This window comes from Ailuropoda melanoleuca, chromosome 11, assembly GCF_002007445.2.
Source record: "Ailuropoda melanoleuca isolate Jingjing chromosome 11, ASM200744v2, whole genome shotgun sequence".
NCBI lineage: Eukaryota > Metazoa > Chordata > Mammalia > Carnivora > Ursidae > Ailuropoda > Ailuropoda melanoleuca.
In genome coordinates, this window is record NC_048228.1 from 22,184,793 (window position 1) to 22,201,599 (window position 16,807).

The following is a 16,807-nucleotide window of genomic DNA, read 5'->3' on the forward strand; positions in this document are numbered from 1 at the left end:
CTTTGCAGATAAAATTTTCCTTTTGAAGCACAAAGCACCTCATTCTCCTGAGTTACGTATTTGCTGTATGCCCAGCCGCTGTTCATCATCACCACCACCACACCATCAACAGATTGTTCCCAACGAGCCAGGCATAGAGGAAGTGACGCTGTAGTCACATCACCTCCAGTCTTCCACACCACCTTGCCATCCACAATTTCACAAATGAGGACACCGGAGATCAGAAAAATTGAGAAATTCTCCTAGTATCACACCCATTTATAGGGGGTATGAACTCTTTAGTCATTATTGTCTCCTTGTTAACAGTGGCTTTGATAAGAATAAACAGGCTGGAGCATCATTAAAAGAAAGAGCAAAACTTATACCACACATGTGCGTATGACTGCAGGAACCCGGAGGGACAAGGCCGTGTATTTCCGTTTGAATAACTATTAGTACTTGACATCCACCTGCAGAAGCTAATTTCGTGGGCTGCTTCTATCAATGACCGTTAGTGTATCAGGGTAGTTCCTACAAGTTTGAAAACATTTTCTTGCTTTTCAAAGAGAAAGTTGTTGGCAGGTGCCTGGCATTCTTGTGATTCATATGTGACAGAAATTGAAATGGTCTTAATGGAAAGAAATTGGGAGGGACACAGGCACAGGAATTAGCTACACAAGGCAAATTATAATTTATCAAGATGCAAATAAAAGATTCAAAAGTTTTCTTGAAAAAGAAGGGCAACTGTGCTCCTTAATATTTACTCAAATGAGCTGAAAACTTATGTCCACAAAGAAAATCTACGCACAAATATTTACAGCAGCTTTATTCATTATTGCCTAAGGTTGGAAGCCCCCAAGATGGCCTTCAAGAGATGAATGGATAAATAAACTGTGGTCTATCCATACAGCAGAATATCACTCATGAATAAAATGAACTCAGGCATTAAAGATATAAAGGAATCATAAACGCATATTGCTAAGTGAAAGAAGCCAATTTGAAAAGCTACATACTGCATGAATTCAACTTTATAACATCCTGGAAAAGGCAAAACTATGGAGACAGTAGAAAAGATCAGTGATGGTCAGGGGTTGGGGTGGGGAGAGGTCAATAGGGGAAGCACAGAAGATTTTTAGGGGACTAAAACTATTCTGTATGATACAACAATGGTGCCATTATACATTTATATATTTATCAAAACCCATACAAGGTACAACAACAAGGGTGAACTCTAAACTATGGGCTTTAGTTAATAACAATATGCATCAATATTGGCTCATCAATTATAACAAACATAGAACACCAACCAACGCAAGGTATTAATAATTAGGGGAAAGTGAGCGGGAGGGGGGAATATGGGAATTCTCTGTACTTTCTGCACAGTTTTACTAAAAGCCTAAAACTGCTTATATAAAAACAGTCTATTTTTTTAAGAAAAGGAGGGGAGTCACTATCCACTATTCAGTTAAGCAATGCTATGCTTAATGCACAGATTAAGTAATGCCATGCTTCTACCAAATGAAATCAGATTTTTAAAAAGCACTTGACAAACAAGAGTGAAAGACGAATCCTGCCCATGCTCCATTTTTCAGCTAAGTCCACCCCAGTCACCTAGAAAGGCTCCTCTGACCAAGAGGAAGAAACAAGACTCCAGAAACTGGACAAATAAAAAAGAGCATAACAATCTATAATCCATAATTTATAATTCTATAAAGCAGCAGCAAAATTTAAAATTAAAAGAAAAGCTCATTTTAGACTGCATTGCATTTAATTTCATAATCTCAGCCTGCCTGTTTGTTTGCAACCTGAGGAGTTTCTTGGGTGAAATCTGAAACTAACCCTGTACTGGAAGGGCAGGGAGAGAGACCAAAGAAGGGGACAGGCCACTCCAGATTGGTAGGTGGCAGTTTTTTGGGTTTTTTTTTTACTCCTGAAATACAGAATTTTATTTAGAAACAGTTTAAAATAGGGAAAAACAAAAACAAAACCCTGTCAAGAAAGACCAGGTGGACGGGCACCTGGGTGGCTCAGTCTGTTAAGCATCAGACTCTTGCTTTCCGCTCAGGTCGTGATCTCAGGGTTGTGGGATTGAGCCCTGGAGGGCATGGGGCGGGGCGCTCTGCGCCGGGTGTGGAGTCTACTTGAAGATTCTCTCCTGTTCCCTCTGCCCCTCCCCCCACTCTCTCCCTCTCTGGAAAAAAAAGAAAAAAGAAAAAAGAAAGAAAGACCAGGTGGAAAGTGAGTTTCCAATAAAATGGAATTTTGAAGCAACAAAAGTCTAAAAAGCCACAAAAGAGAAATGGCACCACGGCTTTCCTGGAACAATGGCTAATTACTTGCAATTTTTTGTTATTGTCGATCACTGAATCTGGGTTTTCCTCTGAATTCCACACAGAGCATGCGCTACACAATTTCATCATAAAATACCTGCTTTTTTACACACATTTAGGATAAGCGAGGGAGGTGGCAGTTTTAATAAGCAAGGGAATTTACTTAGGAGGCTTGTCGTAAGAGGTTGCAAGACCAGGGGATCTCTGCGCTCAGTCGCCAGAATCTTAAAAGTTTATACAGAAGCCGTAGCAGGGTTCAATCCCATTTATCGTACAGACACTCTCGGCACCACATTGCTCTCTCAAGGTTCCATCCTTGAAATGGCTCCGGCTACAGGAACAACGAGCGGAACGTACCTTCCAAGCCGTGGAGAGGAGATGGGGAGCCTCCCGCTGACTGGTCCGCCCGGCGGGTCACCTGGCATCACGTCCAATCCGTGACCTCCTCCAACTTGCCTCCTTCACCATGCTCTCAGGTATTTTTAACTTTTTTTTTTTTTAAAGATTTTATTTATTTATTTGAGAAAGAGAGTAGATAGCGAGCGAGAGAGAGATAGCGAGGGAGGGAGAGAGAGAGAGAGAGAGCGAGGGAGAGCACAAGCAGGGAGGAGAGGGAGAAGCTGAGCCCATGCGGGGCTCAATCCCAGGACCCTGAGATCATGACCTGAGCCGAAGGCTGGAAGGCAGACGCTTAACCGTGGGAGCTACCCAGGCGCCCCTGTTTTTAACTTCTAAAAATGTTACAGTTTAAGGAAAGAACTCTGGCTTTTTCTTTATCATCCGTTATACACTCTTTCCCCTTTCAATTCCACTGAATCTATAGGAAGCATAGTTCCGTTAAGTATAGACTGGGGACGCCTGGGTGACTCACCCAGTTAAGCGTCTGCCTTTGGCTCAGGTCATGATCCCAGGGCCCTGGAATGGGGTCCCACGTTGGGCTCCCTGCTCAGCGGCGAGTCTGCTTCTCCCTCTCCCTCTGCCCCTCGCCACCTCCTCCCCGCTTGCCCTCGCTCTCTCATCTCTCTCAAATAAATCTTTTTTTTTTTTCTTAAGTAGAGACTGTTAGAAGGCTGACAGGAGTACTAGAGATGACTTCATGTAATTAAAACTACTTGCTTGGAGCGCCTGGGGGGCTCCGTCAGTTAAGCCTCCCGCTCTTGATTTTGGCTCAGGTCATGATCTCAAGGATCTCACGGTTGTGGGATTGAGCCCCTCATTGGGCTCTGCACCTAGCACAGAGTGCTTGAGGTTCTCTCTCCCTTCCCTCCATGCCTCCCCCCACAATGCTCTCTCTCTTTCAAATAAAAATTTAAAAAACGACTTGCTGGAAACTAATGAAAATGTAAACCATAGTTTGCAGTTCGTTCTTTGTTCTTACAATATTTATAAAACTGTGAAATAGTTCTCCTTTCCTTTCTTCTACCTACCAGGATAGAAATTATTTAGAGGAAAATAATCATAGTTTACCACTTAAAATTGGAAGGATGTACAAAATATTTTGTGGAAAATATTTAAGTAAATGATAAACTTAACATTTTTTAAATACCGAGAAACAAAATTAAAAGTTGCTTTCATTTGGTTTTCCCAGCCTGACTTGCAATTGAGATGCATTCGTTTTTTATTTTTATTAAAATAAAATTTATGTCAAGAGAACAGATCTTAGGTATAAAAATCTAATGAGTTTTGGCAAATCTATATATACAGTAAACCAACACAATGACCAAGATGAAAAATGTTTCCATTACCACCTAAATGCCCCTGTGCTCCCTCCAGTCAGTCCCACCCACATCCACAGGCATCCATTGTTCTGATGTCTATCATAGGTTAGTTTTGGCTGTTCTTGAACGTGATATGAATGCAGTCATATAGTAGGTTCACTTTTGTATCTGACTTCTTTTATCTGACATGTTTTTGACATTCATCCATCTTGCATGTATTGGTATTTCTTTTTATCGTAGGGAGTATTCTTTAGTATGAATATGTCATAGTTTGTTTATCCATTCCCCTGTCAATGGACTTTTGGATTGTTTTTAGGTTTGGCTCAATGAATGTTTTTATTTCTGTTCTGTTAATACCTAATTGCTGGTTCATAGGTTAAGTATATGTTTAACTTTATAAGAAGCTGCCAGACATTTTTCTGACGGTGCTGCTCCATTTTATACTGTCACCAGTAATGCCTGTGAGTTCTGGTTGTCCCACATCCTCACCCACACCTGGTATTGTCATCTTTTAAATTTTAAATATTTTAATAAGTGTGATTTAATATTACATTGCAATTTTAATATGCCTTTCCCTGATGAATAATGGTGTTGACCTTTTTTGCATATGTTAATTGATCATGTATCTTTTGTGAGATGTGTAGTCATATCTTTTGCCCATTTCTTTATTGGGTTATTTTTCATTTTTTTGTTTTATTGATTTATAGCTCTTTGTATATGTTCTGGATATAAATTCATATCTATGTACTACAAATATATAAATAGGTATGTCAAATCTACATATTACAAATATGTTCTCCCAGTCCCTGGCTTGTCCATTCATTTTCTTTACAGTGTCATTGATGAGCAAAACTCTGATGAAGTCCGAGTTATTAATTTTTTTCTTTATGGTTACATTTTTTTTGTATATGTTCTCTCTGATAAATTGTCCCCTATTCCAGGCTCAATATATTCTCCTGGGTTTTTTTAGGCATTTTTAGATTTTAACATTTATGTTGTGGTTTGTGATTCATCTTTACTAATTTTTGTATATTATGTAAGGTTGGAGTATAAGTTTCTTTTTCTCCACATGTATATTCACTGAATATATAGTTCAGTTTGGGAAGAACTGACATCTTAACAATACTAAGTCTTCCAATCTATGACCATTTATTTTAAGTGTTTAATTTCTCTCATCAGTGTTTTTCACTTTTCAGTGTAGAGCTTTACATATTTTTGTTAAATTTATTTGTATTTTATGTTTTTGAATATTCCGGTAAATGAATAGTTTTTCAATTTTATTTTCTACTTTTTATTGCTCTTTTATAGAAATGAAATTGAATTTTCTATATGGACCTTGTATCCTGCACCCTTCCTAAATAATTCATTATATAAGGAGTTTTTTTTAGTGAGTCCAAATCCTAATGTTTCACCCACAATACCAGAAGTAAAATTAAAAATAAGATACAAAGTCATGTTTTTTTCTCAAATATCAGCTACCTTTGCTTGCCGTCAGTCAGGAGCCATCATCAGGAAAAAGACTGGAAAAGAAAACCTCTACCCGGCCCTATGAAAAGTAGACATTAACTCCTTTTATGGAAGGTAAATCTGAGGTTGGAGAAGTTCAGGATCTTGCCCAAAGTCTCAGAGCTGTTGAGTAATGGAGATGCTATCAAGTGATTGAGAAACACACCCTAAGTCTGTCTGACTGTAGAACTTGTGCCTAAACCTCTGGTCTCTAGGGCTTCTTTTATTTTGCTAACAATGCTAAGATGGGCGCCCATCCCCCCCCACCCCGTGCCAGCTTCTGAGACCAGGGCACCTACAGGAAAATGTGGGCTACCATATCCATCCTTCTGTTCCCTTTTGCCAACTTGATGTCTCCCCTGCATTGAGAATTCCACCTGATGAGGTCCCTGTGGCTGCTGGTTGTGTTGTTTGAGAAACGAAGTCATCTTTTTCAGTGATCCATAAAGATGTGCCTGGAGACAATAAGAAAAAAGGGGCAGCCATTACATTAAATAAACAGATAACCTGATTATCCAGGAAGTTTAATTCAGTACGCAAGACAGGGAAGTCAAATGAGAATGTAAGAAAACAACCTGAAGAATGAATGCGAGTGTTTGTGGAATAACAAATAAATGGTGTTATTCCAAACTCTGCGCAAAGACTTTACGTATATTAGAGAAAGAAGAGAGGAAGGGATTTAGCCACTTTTGCTGAGACCAAGACATCCTGGGGCAGTTGTTAAAACACTGCATCTCATATCCTGTGATCATTCACCTGAATTAAATCTATGCCATGGTAAGGGTTCATTCTCTCTTAGGTCACCTATGGCTCCAGTTCCCTGGATGCATTTATGTATTCATTTTAGCCCTTTCATTCAATGTATCTGCTAAACCAAGAATAACAAAATTATACAACTATGGCATTGTACAGATAGAACTGCTCGTGCCTGTGTATTTTTAAACTATGCGTCAGAATCTGACTGCCTGACTTCTTAAAAGGAAAATTACCTTGTTTCCAGAGAGTTTGGGAACTAGCTGTAATCTTCATTCTCAATCCTCTCAAATGAAAGAGATAACAAAATAAAATTGAGCTCACTATGCATATATACAAGTAAAACTACAGCCTTGGTCCTCCTACTATGTGTGCTGAGGCAAAAAGAAGCATTGAGATTATCTTCTCTGGGCATCAGGCCACAGCTTGTCCAAAATGTGACTTCTAGAAGGGATCCACTTTAGAATTATGACCAATACGAACAGAACTGAGATTTGTGATTGCCTGGCCCATTCACGATATGGCAGACTTTGGCATGATTCCTGGATTATATTCTATGTATTAGGAAATGATATATTTTGTTTCTCACCATTTGATAAATGGTTAGTTTAATATAGCACATATGTTGATCTTGTATCAAAATAAGTCTGACCTTTAAAAGCCAACTTGCATTTGGTACAACCCTTTTAGCAAGCACTTGGCAACACGTTTCAGAACCATAAAAATATTCATAGGCGTTCACCATGTAATCTCAGTCTTGGCAATTTCTCCCTAAAGGAATAATCTCGCTACTAAAAAAAGAAGTTATAATCATACAAAAAGGTATTGTCATGTTATTCATGGTAGCAAAAATTAGAGTTTTCATTTACAATAACAGAAATAGTTAAAAAATTATTATGAGAATATGACATACTCATTAAAAGGGACATGTTTACCACAATATTAATAGAAAAATCCTCTTTTTCTATCCAATAAAAAAAACTCTTACCTGTCCTTCAATTACAGTATTAATTATTTTGTAAAACAGATAAGAGATACAGAAAAACTGATAATTTATTTGAATAGGCAGTAAGATTAGAGGTTTTCCCTCATTTTTAAGTTAAGATTTGGTGTTTAAAGTTGTAATTTCATTCTGGGGTGCCTAGGTGGCTCAGTCATTAAGCGTCTGCCCTTGGCGAGCCTGCAACGGGTTCCCTGCCCTGCTGGGAGCCTGCTTCTTCCTCTCCCACTCCACCTGCTTGTGTTCCCTCTCTTGCTGGCTGTCTCTCTCTATCAAATAAATAAATAATCTTAAAAAAAAAAGTTGTAATTTTATTCTATTTATTTTTTGCCCATAACCAAAACTTTATTGAAAAACCAACATTAAAATAGGAGATCACAGTTGTATACCTTACAAAATTAAACATAATTACAATATCTTGATAGAGAAATTGAATTACTGAACTGATAAGGCTTTCTGTGATAGAACACAAATTCAAGAGGTGGTGTGGGTCATTAGTGCTGCTTTCTTCTAAACAAACACCTTCTGTGAGTCTGGCCTCTCTTCCTGTTGGCTGGCACAACACTGTTGAACAGGCTACACAAAGAACCACCATCTAGCATGACTGAAAACCGTGGTAATCTTTTAGCAACCTGGATATCTTACATACATAAAATAGAAATTTGGGCTTTGAACTAGCCATTTCTTTTTTATGTTTTTTCTTCTCCTCTTCCAAGTTTGGTGTAATAAATCTGTAGCCAAAGGGGTGTTGATCCTTCCACAATCCCAGCCGGTCCCAATCTCTAAGGCCTAAAGTTGTCGTTTCAAAGGAGACTCGGTAAGATACCCACTGACCTTCGGATGAAAAGCATTATGTTGAGTTCTCTTACAACCTAAAAACCCTGCCCTCAGGTGTGCTGCCTCTAATAATACTCTCCTTTGGACTGCCTTATATACTAAAAGGAAAATTACATTTAGAATGTAATTCCCTTAGTATGGTTCCTTGACTCTGACAGAGCCACACTTAAACTACTCAAAATTCCACCTGGAATTCAAGACCTCACAGGTAGGGATTCTCCATCAGCCTCAGTAGTTCATGTCAAGAATATTCAGGAATCCAAAACAATACATTCTATTTAGAAACTGGGACATAAGGTAAAGTGATTCTCCAAAGGATGCTTGGTTTAACATTTCAAAGCTCTGTCTTGCCCATTGTTAGCAAATTAATTTTTATCCAACATATTACCTGTTTCCAACATAGGAGGAGAAACATAAGAAGACTTGACAGGATAGTTTTTCCCTGACAATTACTAAGTAGATGTTTACTTGATGTAATTCTTGAAATTAGGCATATGTGGGTGGAAACATGCACTTAGTACTGTTTCACATAATTTCATAGCTCTACTTTCCTTAACTAGTTTCTTTTCAGTCCATTTTTTATGTACACATACAGATTTACTAAAGCATTTCCCTTAAAATTCCTTTTGAGAATATTTGGAGTTGGCCCACCACTGTGTCTCTTCCAGACGAGACTTTCCATCACTTCCTATCAAGCTTGTCTTCTTAATAGTGTTAAATGTTTCTCTCTGCTATAATAAGTGTTAAACTAGTAAGGTAATATGATTATGGAGCTTTATGACAAATTTCCACGTGGAACGTTTCCTGTGACCAAATATTAGATACATAATAATCTTTATCTACATCTGAGTCTTCAACAAGAACAACTGGTCTCATGAGTCACCATTCTTTGAGAAAAAGTGCCTAGAGTAGAGAATATAGACCCCAAGATGATAGTCAAATCTGGATTATATTGGCCCAAGTATTAAAAGACAAAGGCAGAAATTGTGGCCGTAGATTGAAGACTTTTACATTTATGGGGAAAACCATAATTTTTTATCTCACACATTTACAGAGAGGTATACCAAAAGCATAGAATCAAAAGTTAGAAATAATTTTTTAATGTATCAATGAAATTACAAGGTCTTCTGGATTTGAAAAATATTTATAATAGACTTGGCATTTATCTGAAAATTGGTATACTTGCAGCACCACAGGAATCACATTATACTTCTGAAACCAAAAAACTTCACTCTGAGGAAAAGATCAACTACATTAATTAACTCATGATCACATAACTAAGAAAGCTGATGCTGGGAATAGTACCTGGATATTATACATTTCCCATTTCCTTTATGACTCTCTAAAATTATTACTCCTTGTTGACTGGCTTGTTTTTTTTAAGTATTTATTTAAATTCCTCTTAGTCAACATACAGCGTAATATTCATTTCAGATGTACAATTTAATGATTTAACACTTATATACAACACCCAGTGCTCGTGGTAAGTGCCCTCCTTAATCCCCATCACCTGTTTAACCCATGCCGCTCCCACCTCCCCTCTGGTAACCAACAGTTTGTTCTCTGTAGTTAAGAGTCTGTTTCTTGATTTGCCTCTCTCTCTTTTTTCCCTATGCTCATTTGTTTTGTTTCTTAAATTCCACATGAGTGAGGGGCTCCTGGGTGGCTCATTCAGTTAAGCATCGAACTCTTGGTTTCAGCTAAGGTTGAGATTGCGTCCCAGTTTAGGCTCTATGACCAGTGTGGAATCTGCTACAGATTCTCTTCCTCTCCCTTTGCCCCTCCCTTGCTCCCCTGAGCTCGCTCTCTCTCACTCTCACTCTTGCTCTCTCAAAATAAATAAATATAATAAAATCTAAAAACAAAATTCCACATGAGTGAAATTATATGGTATTTGTCTTTTCTGACTTACTTGACTTAGCATTATACTCTCTAGCTCCTTCCACATAATTGCAAATGGCAAGATTTCGTTCGTTTTTATGGCTGAGTAATATTCCATTGTGTATATAATACATATACACATATCTACCATATATGGCATTTTATGGCTGAGTAATATTCCGTTATATATAATATATGTGCATATACATACATATATATACACGTATATACCACATTTTCTTTATTCATCAGTTGATGGACAATTTGGCTACTGTAGATAATGCTGCTATAAACATTGGGGTGCATGTATCCCTTTGAATTAGTATTTTTGTATTCTTTGAATAAATACCTAGTAGTGCAATTGCTGGATCATAGGGTAGTTTTATTTTTAACTTTTTGAGGAAAGGCCATACTATTTTCCATAGTCAGTGCACCAGTCTGCATTCCCACCAACAGTGCAAGAAGGTTCCCCTTTCTCCACATTCTCACCAACACCTAGTGTTTCTTGTGTTGTTGGTTTTAGCCATTCTGACAGGTTTGAGATGCTATCTCATTGTAGTTTTGATGTGTATTTCTCTGATGGGGAATGAAGTTGAGCATCTTTTCATATGGATGGCTTATTTCTATTTAAAGTTAATTATCTTAGAGGGAAGTACTCCAAAGTACTCCTACCGGATTGCTAAGTCACATGACCAAACACACATCTTATCAATAAAGAGACAGTGCCTGGCACAGAGCAGACACTCAGTGTCTGTCAAGTGAAGAAACGAATGACTACCAGGTGAAAAGTAAAAAAGCAGCAGAGGAAAACATCTTGCAGTATGCATGCGTGCATTTGTGTGTGTATGAACACACACATGCAAATACAGAGACTCAAAAATCTGCCCACAGCCAGATAGCTTCCCAAAACCCAAAACCAGAAAAATCCTCTGTGAAGGTGATAGTTATGTAAAGTGCCTTTCCCCCACAGAAGTCATGCCCCAAATATGGCATCAACTCCAGGTAAAACCCCACCTCATCATTTGGGAAATTCTGAGGAATCCTAAAGGGGAACGGAGGTGCATCACTTCTACCCTAGGAGGAAATGAGGCCACTGGGAAGGTGAAGCTGAGCACCCATGTGAGAACCCTGTGACCCCACACAACCTCCCAGCTGCCTGGGGAACAAAGCCAATGTGTGGATCTCAACCTCAAATGCCACGATGAGAGAGAATCTAGCATGTGGCATTTGAGCCCCATAGCCAGAGACACACCCTGTTTTCTACCACAGCTGTCCATGCTGTTCTTGGATGGGGACAAGGAGGAGGCCAACTGAGAGCAAAGTCAGAGGGCACAGGAGTGAATTTGGTGCTTGGGCTCACTTAATATTTAAACAAATTGATCTTTGCTAGACTTAATCTATTTTAAACCAGAACTTTATTTGATGGCTCTGTCCTTTATTTTTTCCAGCATGACACACTGCTTGGAGCAATTCACACTTATTGACTCTGTACTTAAAATTCACCTGGAAGTTACTGATAAAATCAAGAAACAAATCAAGAGAGAACACCAAGCTCACCAAAACCCAATAGTATGCCTTTTACTTAATCTGCTGTAAACATGCTATTCGTTTTAAAATGAATAGAGGAAAATTTTCAGTATCTTAGCAGTCTATTTCACGTGCTTTTTTATGTTTCTAAACACCCAGTTAATCACATTCCTGAGAAGGGTGACATTTCTGGAGCACAGAAAGAATGGTATTCACAGATTTTTCCCCAATCACATTTACTACCTCCTGCCAAGAATGTCCAGTTGATTGTTCAAGGGAATGTATCTTACCTGAAATCCCTTGGATTGCATGCATTTGTTTTATACTGATCATGTTCAGTCAAATTCTATTGGGCATTCAATCTAGCAACTTTTTTTTTTGAAGATTGATTTATTTATTTTATAGACAGAAAGCACACAGTGGGGAGGGGCAGAGGGAGAGCAAGTCTCAACAAACTCCTTGCCAAGCACGGGGCCCAATGTGGGGCTCGATCTCACCACCCTGAGATCACAACCTGAGCCAACACCAAGAGTTGGTTGCTCAACTGACTGTGCCAAGCAGGTGTCCCCTAGTCCAGCCACTCTTAACCCACTTCTGTTCTCCTAGTCTAAGTAATTCAGCTGGACTAACATGAGGAAACCTAGGGACCAAGAATGGCTCTGATTTTGGACAAAATATTCATCCTCTGGATGCTGGTTTCCTTCTCTGAAGAGGGCTGTACCAGATGGCTTCTAAGGTGTCTTTTGACTCAAAGATAGTATGTGCTGTGATTGGCAGTGAATTGCCAATTACAGTTTGTTGTTCATCTCCTGAAAGGAACAAATCACAGCATTTTATAAGGAATCATGGAAAGCCAACTCCAACATTCTTTGTCACCAAAATAGGAAAACGAGGCCCATAGACAAAAGGTGTCCCAGTGGCAGAACAGACCCAAATCTCTTGATGTGTTGTCAGATACGTCTACAACGGGCTGCTAAGCACACTTGTCAAATCTCCTACTGAAAATGGAAGTCTGGCATAAACTAAGAGGTGAAGTCAAATGCCCCCTTCTCTCTGTTCTTATTGCTCTTTGCTAATATTTCTTCTATCACCGCATTGCATTGTAATTAGTTGAGTGCAGGTTTGAGCATACACATAGAGTCAAGCGTGCTCACCCCCACTTATGCACACTTAGATTTTGAACTCTTAGAGGACTTTGGTCTACTCCAAAGTAGACACCCCATAAATATTTGCTGGATGTCACCCATGAAATGCTTCTAGGAGAATGTATGAAAAGCGGGGGTGGGGCGCCTGGGTGGCTCAGTCGTTAAGCATCTGCCTTTGGCTCAGGGCATGATCCCGGCGTTCTGGGATTGAGCCCCACATCAGGCTCCTCCGCTATGAGCCTGCTTCTTCCTCTCCCACTCCTCCTGCTTGTGTTCCCTCTCTCGCTGGCTGTCTCTTCCTCTGTCAAATAAATAAATAAAATCTTGAAAGAAAGAAAAGANTTCTGGGATTGAGCCCCACATCAGGCTCCTCCGCTATGAGCCTGCTTCTTCCTCTCCCACTCCTCCTGCTTGAGTTCCCTCTGTCTCTTTCTCTGTCAAATAAATAAATAAAATCTTGAAAGAAAGAAAAGAAAAGAAAGAAAAAGACAGAAAGAAAGAGGAAGGAAGGAAGGAAGGAAGGAAAAGAAAGAAAGAAAGAAAAAAAGCTGGGGGTACCAACAATTTACTCTTCCTCTATTCCCTTTCTACTCCCTTTCCAGATTTTGCTCCAGTAGCCCATAAACATAAACCATTGGTACATACGTGAAGAAAACAGTACAGCCCTATTATTGGAGGCACAGTAATCTAAGCCTACAGGACACCTTGGTGACGATGGAATAGCAAATAAGGTTTGGGCTTAGACCAAAATGAGGCTTCGTGCTTCCTCCTTTTTTCCTCAGGAGCCACTGAGATGAAGAGCTAGATGGACAAAGAGACTACGAGAATGGAGGACCGCAAACTGCCTTGACAGCCACCCTGGTGAGTACAGGGCAGACAGGTGGGTCTGTCTCCTTCCTAGCCTGGATGTGCACATCACACAAGACCATCACACACATCACACCATGGGGAATATCTGGTCCTGACCCATCCATGAGGTGGGGGCAGGCTCGGTATGTGAGGCTGCTGCCTACAACTAGGACCCAGTTGACGCTTGACTTTCACATTAGCAGTCCCCCTTTGAAAAAGAGGCTTAAAGAAAGAGAGAAAAAAGTGAAAAAAGGAGAAAAAATACCAAAAGGGCTCATGATAATACCTCCTTACATGAAAATATCAAGATAGAAAAACAAGATTCTAGGGCACCTGGGTGGCTCCGTTAAGAGTCTGCCTTCTGCTCGGGTCATGATCTCAGGGATCCTGGGATGCAGCCCCACAGGGCAGGCTCCCTGCTCAGTGGGGACTCTGCTTCTCCCTCTCCCTCTGCCCCTCTCCAATATTCATGCTCTCTCTCGCTCTCTCTCTCTCAAATAAATAAATAAAATCTTTATTTAAAAAAGAAAGAAAAACAAAATTTCTCCTCTTGAGAATGAAACGATAATTTAAATTGTGAAGAACTTAAATCAAATAAAAAGAAAATCTTTAGAAAAAAAGAAAGAACAAAATTTCTCCCCTTGAGAATGAAACAGTTATTTAAATTGTGAAGAATTTAAATCAAAAAATAAAATCCTTTTTTAACAGAATACTACATAAATGTTTGAATGGGTTTTACAAAATAAAAGTTACTGAGAGTACTTGGANTCTCTCTCTCAAATAAATAAATAAAATCTTTATTTAAAAAAGAAAGAAAAACAAAATTTCTCCTCTTGAGAATGAAACGATAATTTAAATTGTGAAGAACTTAAATCAAATAAAAAGAAAATCTTTAGAAAAAAAGAAAGAACAAAATTTCTCCCCTTGAGAATGAAACAGTTATTTAAATTGTGAAGAATTTAAATCAAAAAATAAAATCCTTTTTTAACAGAATACTACATAAATGTTTGAATGGGTTTTACAAAATAAAAGTTACTGAGAGTACTTGGATGATTTAAATGAACCCATTATAAATTTTTAATTAGTTTAAATACATATTTTCCTTTATAGAAATAATACATGATTATGCCAGAAAATTTAGAAAGTATAAAAACACAGCAAGAGGGAAAAAATTAATTGCTCATAGTCCCAACTGTCTGGAGGCAACAACTAATAACAAATGTATTTCTTTCTGCGTATTTTTTAGATTTGTGATCATATCATATAAATGTAAATTTTAATTAAAACATGTTTTCTGATGATAAAAGTAATATGCATTCATTGTAAAAAAAAAAATTCTTGACAAATACAGAAAATAAAATTCCTCTAAAGTCCACAATTTGTAGGTTATGTTACTTTACATAAAAAGGAAATGAAACATGAACACATCTGTGCCAGAGTTTTTTTTGTTTTGTTTTGTTTTTTTTTTAAGATTTTATTTACTTATCTGACAGAGAGAGACAGCCCACGAGAGAGGGAACACAAGCAANCACAAACAGGGGGAGTGAGAGAGAAAAAAGCAGGCTTCCAGTGGAGGAGCCTGATGTGGGGCTGGATCCCATAATGCCGGGATCACGCCCTGAGCCGAAGGCAGATGCTTAACGACTGCGCCACCCAGGCACCCCTGTGCCAAAGCTCTTACAGAAGTCCCTGATTTTGAATCTTCGAAGAAGATTACAAAGCTCTTACAGAAGTCCCTGATTTTGAATCTTCGAAGAAATCGTAGTAAAAGTTACACTTCTCAGGTAAGCCTTTCTATTATTTTAAGATAAGTTCATATACTTCTAAGGTATATGCTAAGGTAAATTTGCTTTCTCACAGGAAATTATCCTGAAAACCCGTAGACACATCACCTCTTCAAATCTGTTAAATCCATTGTCTACACAATGCACCCCGAAGGAGGTGAAGATTATTTCCGACTCAGCACCAAGGTCCTAGTGGTTTCTCTGGGCTCTCATCAGTTAAGATTAGAGCCAGAGATGGGAGGGTTTTAGAACTAAAATTTAGACACACAACTTTACTTGAATCACAGCTAATGACATCAGTTAGACATCACCTAGAAGCGCCAGTGCGGCGGTCTCAACCTCAGCTCTGGGTTACATAATCACCTGGGGAGATTTTAAAATCATGGATAGGTAGGCCCAGACCAATGAAATCAGAATCTCTGGGGACTGGCATCAGCATTTTAAAAAACAGGCGATTCCCATGTACATTCAAGGTTGGGAATTCTGCTTTAGGGAGAAAACGTTGCACTTTTACCCCCAATAATGCTTAGAATGTATAGAATATCTTTCACCTAGATGGCCATGCACTTGTCCCACAATGTAGGTTAGAACTAACCAGAAACCTTAAGGCATATTTTTTGATTTAGAATTATATGATTTTTTAACTAAGTTAATTCACCAAAAAATAAATTCACCAAAATTTTGCATTAATCTGCTGTCTACTTCACATCATGCATAGATTAAAACTGCATGTAAATTAAAAACTTCACAGTAAAATACAGCTATAAAAAGTTCAGGAGAACATTTGGAGAATATATATGCAATTTGAAGAAAAGGAGGACTTTTTAAGTACAGTAATAAGGCCAGAAACCGTAAGTGTGAATATGAACTGATTTAACTACACAGCAATATAAAACTTCTCTAGGCAAAACACTATAAATAAAGCTAAACAGCATATGAAAAGCAAGGGAAAAATATTTGCAATATGTATAGCAGAAATACAGTTAATATCCTTAATATTTAAATATTCTTACAAATTAAAAAGGTGAAGATCAATCCAATAGAAAAATGTCAAAAATAAGCTGTTCACAAAGGACCAAACAACCAAAATATATGAGCAGATACGTGTTCAGTCTCAGCAAGAAAAAATTAATTCAAATTGAAATAATAAATGTTTGGCCACTTATCGGACTGCAAGGAGGCCTTGATTCTCTTGGTGGGGGAAGTAACTCCAAAATATCCTTTATCCAGATTCACCAGTTGTTAACATTCTGCCACATGTGCATCATCAATGTCTTGCTCTTTCCAAATACATATTGAAGAATAGGTTGCATCCATCATAACATCATGCCCCTTTACTCCTCAATTTGACATGTGCATCTCTATTTTAATCTTTTATTATCCTTTGTTAGAATTTGTTTTCTGCTGTCAAGCAAAAAGTTAATAATTTAGCTCATACTTAAGTGCAAGTGGATATCAGAGCCATAAAACTATCCAAGAGAATCCTTGGTCATCATGA

General features: G+C 38.3%; 1 long non-coding RNA gene across 1 annotated transcript in view; it reads left to right on the forward strand.

The window, feature by feature from the left end:
* The first annotated feature begins 2,669 nt into the window (after nt 1-2,669).
* Nucleotides 2,670-16,807, forward strand: part of LOC117804382 — a 43,615-nt gene continuing 29,477 nt past the window's right edge. The window contains exons 1-2 of the long non-coding RNA XR_004628742.1: nt 2,670-2,785; nt 13,459-13,537. This is a non-coding gene — a long non-coding RNA (uncharacterized LOC117804382). The remainder of the gene's footprint in view (nt 2,786-13,458; nt 13,538-16,807) is intronic.